Raw genomic sequence first — 11,546 nt, forward strand, 5'->3', positions numbered from 1 at the left:
ATAGATGGGTTGAGAAAGGTACTAACCATGTAGGACCCAAAGAATATTGGGTACCTAATAAAACTTAACATGTTTTGCAGGATAATTTGAGAGCCGCCTGCAACTTATGGTACTTGGATAGCGGCTGCTCAAAGCACATGACGAGCGATAGAAATAAGTTCTCTATCCTTACTCCAAGGGACAAAGGCTATGTCACATTGTGATAACAACAAAGGAAAAATACTTGGAGTTGGTATAAGCGGCAAACCACCCTCAACAACTATAGAAGGTGTATTGAATGTTAAAGAACTCAAGCATAAGTCAATTATGTGACAAAGGCTTTCATGTGACGTTCTACACGAATAAGTGGATAAATAATAATATATGATTGCCATAGACTCCTCTCTACCAATAACATGTTTAGTTGTTAGTGATAATCATGATGCATGACTTTGGCATAGGATAATTGCTTATATTCATATGGACCATTTGAATAAACTCATAAAGAAAGATTTAGTTGTTGGTTTACCCAAAATGAAGTTTGTTAAAGGCAAATTATATAGTGCATGTCAAATGGGTAAACAAACAAAGACTTCTTTTAAACCTAAGCACATGGTTTCTTCCAATTGACCATTGCAGTTACTACACATGGACTTATTTGGCCCCTCAAGGACAAAAAGTTATGGTGGTAACTACTATGCTCTTGTTATAATAGATGATTTTTTGAGATATACTTGGACTCTATTCTTAGTTCATAAGAATGAGGCATTCAAAGCCTTTAACATTTATGCTAAAATAATTCAAAATGAAAAATCACTAAAAATCACTACTGTAAGAAGTGATCAATGGGGAGAATTTCAAAACTCTTCGTTTGAAGAATTCTGTGATGATATTGGCATCAATCACAATTTTTCTGCTCCTAGAACACCACAACAAAATGATGTTTTAGAAGAACTGACTCGTACAATTTTGAATGAAACTAACGTCTCAAAATATTTCTAGGTTGATGTAGTAAGTACTGCATGTTATATTTCAAACCGAGTTCTTATAAGACCAATTCTTAAGAAAACCCCCTATGAACTCTTTAAAGCTAGAAAACCAAACATTTCTCATTTGCATGTATTTGGTTGTAAATGCTTTGTTTTAAATAATGGTAAAGATAACTTAGGCAAGTTTAATGCAAAAGTTGATGAATGTATCTTCCTAGGCTACTCTCTTACGAGTAAAGCTTATAGAATTTTTAATAAAAGAATCCTAGACATAGAAGAATCTGTTCATGTATCTTTTGATGAAACCAATCATGTGATAAAGGATGGGTTAACTCTTGATGAAGAGGACTTGTCATGTTCCCCTTAATGAAAAGTCCATTATTGGTTCTACAACTAAATCTGAGCATTTGAAAATGGATGATAATCTATCATCTCAAGAAGAACATATTCACTCTGATTTACCAAAAGAATGGAGAACACATCAAGATTATCCTATTGACAACATCATCGGTGATATTAGAAAGTGCATTACTATTCGTTTAATGCTAGAAGTTGCATGTCTTAACATAGCCTTCGACTCTCAAATAGAACCCTCCAAGATTGATGATACAGTCGAGGATGAACATTGGATTCTTGCAATGCAAGAAGAATTAAACCAATTTGAGATAATTGAAGTTTGAGAACTTGTTCCTAGAGCTAAAAATAGGCATGTTATAGGAACTCGTTGGGTATTTCATAATAAATCTGATGAAAATGGTATTATTGTTAGAAATAAAGCTAGACTGGTAGCCCAAGGATACAATCAGGAAGAAGGTATAGACTTTGATGAAACCTTCGCTCCGGTTGCTAGACTTGAAGCTATTAGGCTATTACTTTCATATGCCTGTTCTTTAAAATTTCAGTTATATCAAATGGACGTAATGAGTGCTTTTATCAATGGATAATTTCAAGAAGAAGTGTTTGTAGAACAATCCTTGTTTTGAATATTACAAACATCCTTCTCATGTTTACAAATTAAAAAAAGCTCTCTATGGCTTGAAGCAAACTCCACGTGCATGGTATGATCGTCTAACAAATTTTCTACTTGAAAAGGGATTTACCAAAGGAAAGGTCGACACTACACTCTTTATAAAGAAAATAAATCATCATACTCTTCTAGTTCAAATTTATGTAGATGATATTATTTTTGTTCTACTACTGAGGTTTTGTGTAATGATTTTGGCAAAACGATGTAAGGAGAGTTTGAAATATCCATAATGGAGAAGTTGAATTACTTCCTTAGATTACAAATCAAACAACTTGATAATGGAATTTTTGCAAGTGAATCCAAGTATTGCAGAGATTTTATGAAAAGATTTTATATGGATGACTGCAAGCCAATAGCTACTCCTATGGGATATAGTACTTACATTGATACAGATGAAGCTGAAAATGCATTGAAATATCAAAGTAACGAGGTATGATTGGATCTCTTTTACATTTAACTGCCAGTAGACCTGATATCATGTTTAGTGTATGTCTGTGTGCATGCTATCAATCTAAACTAAAAGAACCACACTTAGTTTTTGTTAAGAGAATCATGAAATATCTTAAAGGCACAACTGACGTTGGATTGTAGTATCCAAAAGGAAGTATATGTGATTTGGTTGGTTATTCAGATTCAGATTTTGATGGATTCAAACCTGAGAGGAAAAGTACAAGTGGTACTTGTCATATTTTAGGAAATTCTTTAGTATCTTGGTCTTGCAAGAAACAAGAATGTGTTGTCCTAAGCACTGCTGAAGCTGAATATATAGCAACAGGTAGTTGTTGTGCCCAAGTGTTGTGGCTTAAACAAAAATTACGAGATTATGACTTAGACTTAGGTTGCACTCCTCTAAAATGTGACAATACTAGTGCTATAAACCTCACAAAGAATTCAGTTATGCATTCTAGAATCAAACACATGGATATAAGACATCACTTCCTTAGAGATCATGTCCAAAAGAAGGATGTGACCGTTGAATTTATTGATACTCATAACCAACTAGCAGACATTTTCACTAAACTTAAACAACAATTACGATATTATGGCTTAGACTTAGGTTGCACTCCTCTAAAATGTGACAATACTAGTGCTATAAACCTCGCAAAGAATCCACTTATGCATTCTAGAACCAAACACATAGATATAAGGTACCACTTCCTTAGTGACCATGTCCAAAAGAAAGATGTGACTGTAGAATTCGTTGATACTCATAACCAAGTAGCAGATATTTTCACTAAACCATTGGCTGAAGAACTTTTTAAAAAAATTAGACGTGAATTAGGCATTCTTGATGAAGCTTACCTATCTTAACATGATTATATGATTGTATGTGTGCTTCATTACCTTTATCTCATGCCTACTTGTACTTAAATGTGTTCACTTATGTTTAAAACTTTCAAATTTTGGGTCAAAATTCATTTTCATAGCATGAGTATGCCTAAAATTAATTTTTTTCTGGGGTCAGTAATCGATTACTCTGGAGAGTAACCGATTACAGGGTTGAACAGGGAGTTTCAGTAACCGATTACTCAAAGCTGTTGTTTGAAAATTTTAAATTTTTTACAATTGAGTAACCGATTACTCAAAAGTGAGTAATTGATTATTCTATGCAAGTATATATATGTTTTTATGCATTTTTTCAAACTCATCTTCTTCCTCCTTCCCTCTCACTCGTGTAAACACTCACAAATCTCTAAAAACTTCATTTTACATCCGTTTTAAGTGATTTTTATGTCTATTCATATCACATTTTCAATTCTAAACACTTCTATACCATCATTTTCGTGATTAGTGGACAAATTCAAAAAACTCCAAATCTCTCAAACCCAAAAACCTAAAAACTTCAAAAACCCAATCCATGGCATCTTCTTCAAGAACAAAGAAGCAACGCACTAACATGACTCAAAAGAGGCAAGATACTTCATCCTTGGAGTCTAACCCTCTAGATTTAGTAAGACTTCTCGCAAATGATGAACAACACAAAGTCTTCGAAGAGCACTTCCATGGACGAACCATATTTACTCCAAAATTCGGTAATCTCGGGAGCTTTGAGTTTGAAGATTTTATTTTCCCTTATCTTTTACGACAACAAAACCTTTTCGATTTCTGCCGTGAATCAAATGATATTTATCCTGAACTTGTTAGAGTATTTTACTGTAACTTGAACTTCTGAAAAAATTGTCTTACTTCCTACGTGAAAGGAAAATACATTGTTTTGGATTTCAAAACTTTTAGTTCATTATGCTGTAACATACTCACTAAAGGTAGAACAACAGGTTTCTGCCTTGTTTGTGAATGAGATAACTACGATCGAAAGAATTTTTACTATTCTTTGTGTATAATTTCAAAAGGGAAAAATGAAATGCGTTAGCAACATGGCTTTGGTGAGACTGTTAAGAATATATATCCTATCTACTGGACATCTCAAACTTGAGGACCGTTTGCTTCATTAATTTCTGAGCTATGTCATTTTGCCTAAATTTCAAACCATTCTCAAATAAGTGACATGGAACTTCAATTGATGTATGCTATGAAGTATAACATCAAAATCAATTGGTCTCAGATGATAATGAGACAAATGTGGATTGTTCGAGGAACTCAAAACCCCTTGCCTTATGCAATCTTCATAACCAAAATTCTTGAACATTTCAGTGTTTCTACTACTGGTGAAACCGAGGTCTCTCTTAATATTCATGAAAGCCATATTGATGTGGACGTGATCCACAAAATGGGCTTCTTTTTCAATCCTAATGACTGCACCTATAAGCATAAAACTGATAGACCGACTGCTCCTACTGATCAATCAGAACCTGCCCCTCCTAACCTTCCTGAACCTCAACCTTCTGAGTTTCATGCTCAATCATCCTCATCTGTTGCCATGCCTTCTAATCAGATGATTATGGATGAGTTGTTTTCTCTTCGAGACCACATCACTAACCGGATGGATGCTCTTGATGCTTAGAATCAACAGATCCAGTTTGAACTTCATCATCTCTCTTATAAGATGAGTAGCATGGACATTGATGAAGACAACTCTAAGCTTCAGTCTTAGATTATCTTTGTTGTTAGGATTTTCTGGTTGTAATGTTTTCATGGCTTTTGGACAATTGGTTGTTGTTTTGTTGTTTGTGTGGTTATGGTTTGAAGAATGTTTGAACATTTTTTAACTTTTTACTATGCAATATCACTTTTATGATTATTTTTATGCTTGTCATATACATATTGTATGCTATATATATGTATATTGTGTTGGACTCTTGACTTTTCTTCTTTTTGGTGAAGTCAAAAGGGGGAGAAAAGTTGGGAGAAGTGTATTTTCTGTCAAATTTCTTTCAGGCACATAACTCCAAATGAAAGGGGGAGCATACTCACGTCATCTCAACATATATCAAAGTATGTTGCTCTCAGAAAACGATATTGTTAAAGAAGATATTGGTTTGTCATCATAAAAATGGGGAGATTGTGAAGAAGATCTTTGCTCCTGACCTTGACACGGTTTTGATGAAGACACCAACATGACCAAAAAGAAGAAAATGAATAATACTTATAAAGACAAAGAAGACAAAGCTTCAAGATAAATTAGTCTAAGTCTAAATAGGTACTTCTATCCTATATTCTCGAATATATAATAGTAGTAATGCTGAAACTATTTTGTAAGAAAATTGAAACACTTCAAGTATAAACAAAACAATTTTCAAAAATAATGTGTAACAAGTTATTGTATCTAAGTAACAAGTTATGTAAGTGAGAAAACCAGTTACGCAACAAAAACTATGCGGGATAATCTATTATCCAAGGTTGTAATCGATTACTCTAATTAAATTTTAAATGCCCAATTGGACAACGTGATTGAGTAATCGGTTACTCAAGGATGTAATCGGTTACTGAGAGTTGTTGCATCAGTTTTCAGATTTCAAAATGAATGGTTTTCATTTCAAACGAAATGGTTTCATTCCAATCATTTCCTCCCCTTTCTAAGAGGTGTTATGGCTGGTTGGAAAGCCTATTTAAAGGCATTGAAACTTAGATCAAATGAACAACCCTTACACAAAACTTTCAAACATAATTCTGAAAATTCTCTGAAATATTTTCTGCACTTTTTGCAACTTCTTCTTAAACTTGCAAAGTGAATTTTCTGAGTTGCTTGAAGTTAAGTGCTTCAAAGTTTTACAAACCTATAAGAGCATTATTACTTATTATACAAAGAGTTATCGAATTTCAAGTGATATTACATTTCAAACTTGTAAAGACAGTCATGCCACTGTTATAAATTCTTCATTGATATTGTAGAAATCTTTCTTTCACAAGGGTATGATAAGAAAATGGATATAGTCACTTGGAAAAGGTGTTTTCCAAGAGTGACATAAGTATTAGTGAGTGTGTAAGGTACATAGAGGTCTTGGGGTGAGATATTGTAATTACAACTCATAATATTTAGTGAAGAAATCTCTTGTGCTGCAAGAGTACTGGACGTAGCCTTCGATGCACAAGAAGGTGAACCAGTATAAAATCTCAGTGTACTCTCTTCTCCTTTATTTTTATTTTTTACTTGTTAATTTTATGCATAATTTTTCCGCTGCACTTAACTCTTGATTTTGCAGAAAAGGTGACCATACTTTTAAGTCAACTAATTCACCTCTCTTAGTTGTTATCTTAGTCTTACAAGAAGTTGAATCTATAGTCTAAGATGTTATAAAGAAGGCCCTCATCAAGGAGTGGAGATCACATGTCCCACTTTTATGTCACAGTGTGTCCCAAACTAATTGAAAGTTGATACATACTTAAAAAGAAAAATTAAAAAATCAAAAAATATTTTTTTATATTATTTGATACAATTTGATTGGTTTGAGACATAAGGATAGAGATATTTGGGGATAGAGGATCTCAGTTCCTCATCAAGAACCCAAAAGTCTAACCCCAATCACATGCTTCCAATTCTATGATTGTCTTGTTACCATTTACTCTTGGCCATTCAAAGATATATTTTTATTTTAATGTAAATTAAATCTTAGATTGATTTATTTGTCTAAATGAACATTGATCTAAGCATTTATACTTTTACTTAATTTGGACTTGGAAACACATTATTAAGTCTAAATGTCATTATTATACTATTATATGCCCAATATTAAACATCAAAACATGATGAATGTGTGGAACATTATATTTAACATCTTTAAAAGAACTTCAATGTCAAAAGAAAAGATAATTAAAATTAACAGTCTGTTTGTGAGTTTGAATTTTGGAGGAGAATAAAGAAGGGAAAATGAAGGTTTGAGAGTCATCAAACATACTAGGGGTGAGCATGGGCCGGGTTGGGACGGGTTAAGGCTTGTCCTTACCCGGCCCTAAATATTGGTCGGGTCACTTTTTTGAACCTGGACTCGACCATAGACCCGAAGCTAACCCGACCGTAAATAGCAATCGGGTCAGCCTTTAAACCCGACCCGACCCTAGACCCGATTAAATATAATGCATACTCATTTTAGATAAAGACTTCTCAATATTATTTATTATTATGAACATATAGTTTGATATATAATGTATATATATTATTAATCATGTATATATTATGAAAAAATTAAAGAATATATGATACTTTCGACCAAAAGAATATCATTATTCTATACACATATGAGTAGAAACACATACAAATATGACGAGCGAGTGACCCTGGGACGGGACAGACCGAGTCATGCTTGGTCCCTACCCGACCCTAAATATTGATCGGGTCTATTTTTTGAACCCGAACTCGGCCCTAGACCCGATCAGACCCGACCCTATTCGGACCCGATCATGATCGGGCGTGCCGGGTGAGCGGGTAGGGTCGGGTCCTGATCACCCCTAAAACATACTATGAGATGACTCTAAAGCCTTCTCTTTCTCTTCATTCTTTTCTTAAAATCAACTAACAAACAGACCATAAATGCAATGTCGGAGAAAAATAAATTGTAATAAAGATGGATTTTAAATATGTAATATTAAAAATTAAAATTTATTTTGTATTAAAAAACTCAGTTTTATTGTGAAGTTATATGGTAAGTGATATATTTAGTTTTCTTACATAAACTTGCTTTTTTATAACTCTAAACATATGCCAATGTACATACAATACTTAAATAATATAATTTTCATAAGGAATTAATAATTAAGTTCAATATTGAAAAAATGATATGAGTATTAATGCTGAAAGTCTAGTGTCTTTTGGACCATGAATCACACTAAAATCAATAGTTCAATTAATTTAATTATTATTCACTCTTAAAAAAAAGTAATATCAATAAATGATGAATAATATAGTGACTATATGCATTTTTACACACTTAAGCATTTCACTCATCAAGTTGATGAATTTTAAACTTACATGAACCAATGCAATTTAGTTTAGGATGAAATCCTATCCATCATTTTTATCCCATTAATTCTTGTTCTTAACTTTATTTTGCACTATTAGATCGTGTAATATTTAGTAGTTTTTTAGTGCTCTAGAAAATGAAGCCAGAATTTTATAGAAACCACTCATCCTCTCATTAAGGTCTAAAAGCTCTTACACCATAGGAAGATATAATATTAATAGTGTTTCATCCTGATTATCCGATTGTCTTAACTATCCGGGATGATCTTTCATTTAGCCGAACAAAGACCGAACATAACTAGTCAAAGGACTTGGTCAACGTTATTCCCCTTACACCAAACATCTCTAGTCGGTTTGGGACCACTCCCCATCGGACACGCTGTCAACAGTGCACTGCCATGCCTCCTGCAATCCCATTTACCTCTGCCAACACGACGAGGACATACTGCAATACGATTGCTAGACCTGCCCCAAGCTACAAGTCAATATGTGCATATTACGACTCTGCCAAAGCTGTCTAACATGGGAAAAGTAGTCACTGACAAGCCAGGATGGTCGGTCATGCCAACGGTATCCTCTAGGGTCACGTCATCCAACTCAATCATTATCAATAAGGATCTTCCCAATAGGAAGTATCACCTACAACTCATCACTTGTCATTATTATTTTCTACTTACTTCTCATATCTCATTTATTGCTCTTAGACATTACCTCTCCAATCTTATTGACTTGATCGTCGGAAATCCTTTTCAGGTACATCCACCAATGAGTCCAAGTCTACTTCCACTCAGAACCACAAGACCTCTTATTTAAACCTCTAGTCCGACCATACTATTCATCCACAAAATAAGAAATAGTATTACCGCACATTACTCATTAATATCCATATCAACTTTATTCATGAAGAAGGTTGGGTTACATCACTATTAATTATATTCCTTATCAAATTAGCAAGTCCTATTTTTCTCCATTTTCATTTATTAACTTAACTCATAAAGAAATTTACTTTTGACTTCACGTAATCAATAAATATAATTTTATCCTTTAGAGGTTGCTTAGCTACATTTTGTATCAATCGAATGTGACTATTATTATCACTAAACAGCATATTTACAGTTGACAATCACAGTGCACAGATCTACCCAATAATCTTTGCATACTCATAATAGGCCACAAGATAATCTAAAATTTGTACTAAGATATTTTCTGTATGCTATATTTAGGAGTTAAGAGGGAAATAGAAAGAGAAGAATCAAAGGGCTAGGAAGGAGAAGAAGAAAATGAGAAATGAAGATAATCTTCTCCCTTATTTGAGAGTATAAAATTTAGATGATAATAGTAAACCAATGATAATGTGTTAGAATATTTTTTATTTTTCCTTTAAAAATGTAATTAACAATAAAAATAGACAATAATATATAATTATATAATTTTACTAAAATTATTTAGGTATTTTTAGATTTTGCATCCAAACAAACCTAGGATAACTATAAAAATAATCATATAGAGGGTTTGAGAAACATTCTAAAACATTATTCTCTCCTTAGTAAATTCAACTCCCAAACAAAAAAAACTTTCTAAAGTCATCATTTCTCTTCCTTTCCCTTCCAAAATCAACCTCCAAAACAAAGCATTCACGATTATTCCACAAATAAGTAAAGTAGTACACACATCTCCAAACTCTTACGATATAATATTTTAGGGATTCAACATAGCAACAACAATTAATAGCTAGCACATGGGGAAGAAGGGAAAAAAGAAATTTGTTGGTCCTCATGTTAAAAAATAGAAGCTCCCAACGCTACAATTAATAAAACAAACAAAAGTATCTGCCTTAGAAAGTAATTGCTTTAGCAAGTAATAATTCAGTCATCAAGGACAAAAATGTTACGTTTTTAAAGCTTTATAAAAAAGTTCCATAGTAAAAGGCACGTTCCATTTTTAATCTAATTGAAAAATGTATATAATTAACAATTTTAAACGCACTTCAATGCAAGAAGAAGGGGATTGCCTCTAGGAATTGTAAGGTTAAATATTTTTTTAAGCTTTGTTTGAGAATTGAATTTTAGAGGGGAAAAATGGAAAATAAAGATTTAAGAGTTATCTCACAAATATATTTCATGACTCTCAAATATTCATTTTCTCTTAAAGGCCACGGTTTTATTCATTTTAAAAACTAAGAACAAATCATTAGTTTTTTTTTTACAACGGACAAATAAAGCATTAGTTATAACAAAAGGGAATTAACATTTTAAAGAAAATATAAAAGTATTAAAATAAACAAAGAATGTAATACCTTTGAAATACCGTATTCCATAATATTATCAGTGAACAACAAGCCAAAATGGCTAGATCAATGGTATTATGCTACATTTAAAATGCAAAAATTTTCCTAGTAAGTTTTATCCAATTAATAGATAAATGATTTTTTAAGTATGATGTTAGAAATTCGAAATATAATGTGTATATACAAAATACTTTGTTAGATAGGACAAAAACTATGTAGATAATAATTTTTGCTATCAACTCAAACTCTTGATACAAAAAATAAATTACTATCCCATCTTCCTTCCTTCGAGTTAGCAATTCCTTTATAGTTAGCATGAAAAAGGAATTGCTAAAAACATGATATTTAAAAGGCAGAACATCACTTGAATATGAAAAAAAAAATATAATTCGATTCTGTGGATTAAACTATAAAAAAATCCAAATGAAAGAAATAAAATTAAATAAATGAATGATAACAAATGTAAAGGTGTGATGTTCGATTTGGTTTTTATAACGAATATATGAAAATAATGTTTCAAAACAGCCATTTGGAACGATGTAAGAATTTTTTTATTTTGATAGGTTTAAGATTTTATATTGGATATGTTTGAATGTAAATATTTCTAATCTACATATAAAATGAATGCAATATATATAATGTTAGTGTAAAAATTTATATACATTATCCACTTGAAAGAAAATTATGGAATGTTATTTTCTTACATTCTTATTCAAATTACCATTAGTCATTCACAATAAACACACTTTGGTGGTTGAGTGTATTTTACAATATGTAGGATTTTATCTTGAAATATAGTTGGGAATAGGGTATGAGTCTATGAGTAGAGTGAATAGTTATGAAGGAGATATCATATTTTGATTTAAAACATTGGATAGTAGTTCTATAAACTTTTTATACTTATAAACT

This window comes from Lupinus angustifolius, chromosome LG08 (genome assembly GCF_001865875.1).
Source record: "Lupinus angustifolius cultivar Tanjil chromosome LG08, LupAngTanjil_v1.0, whole genome shotgun sequence".
NCBI classification, from domain to species: Eukaryota; Viridiplantae; Streptophyta; class Magnoliopsida; order Fabales; family Fabaceae; genus Lupinus; species Lupinus angustifolius.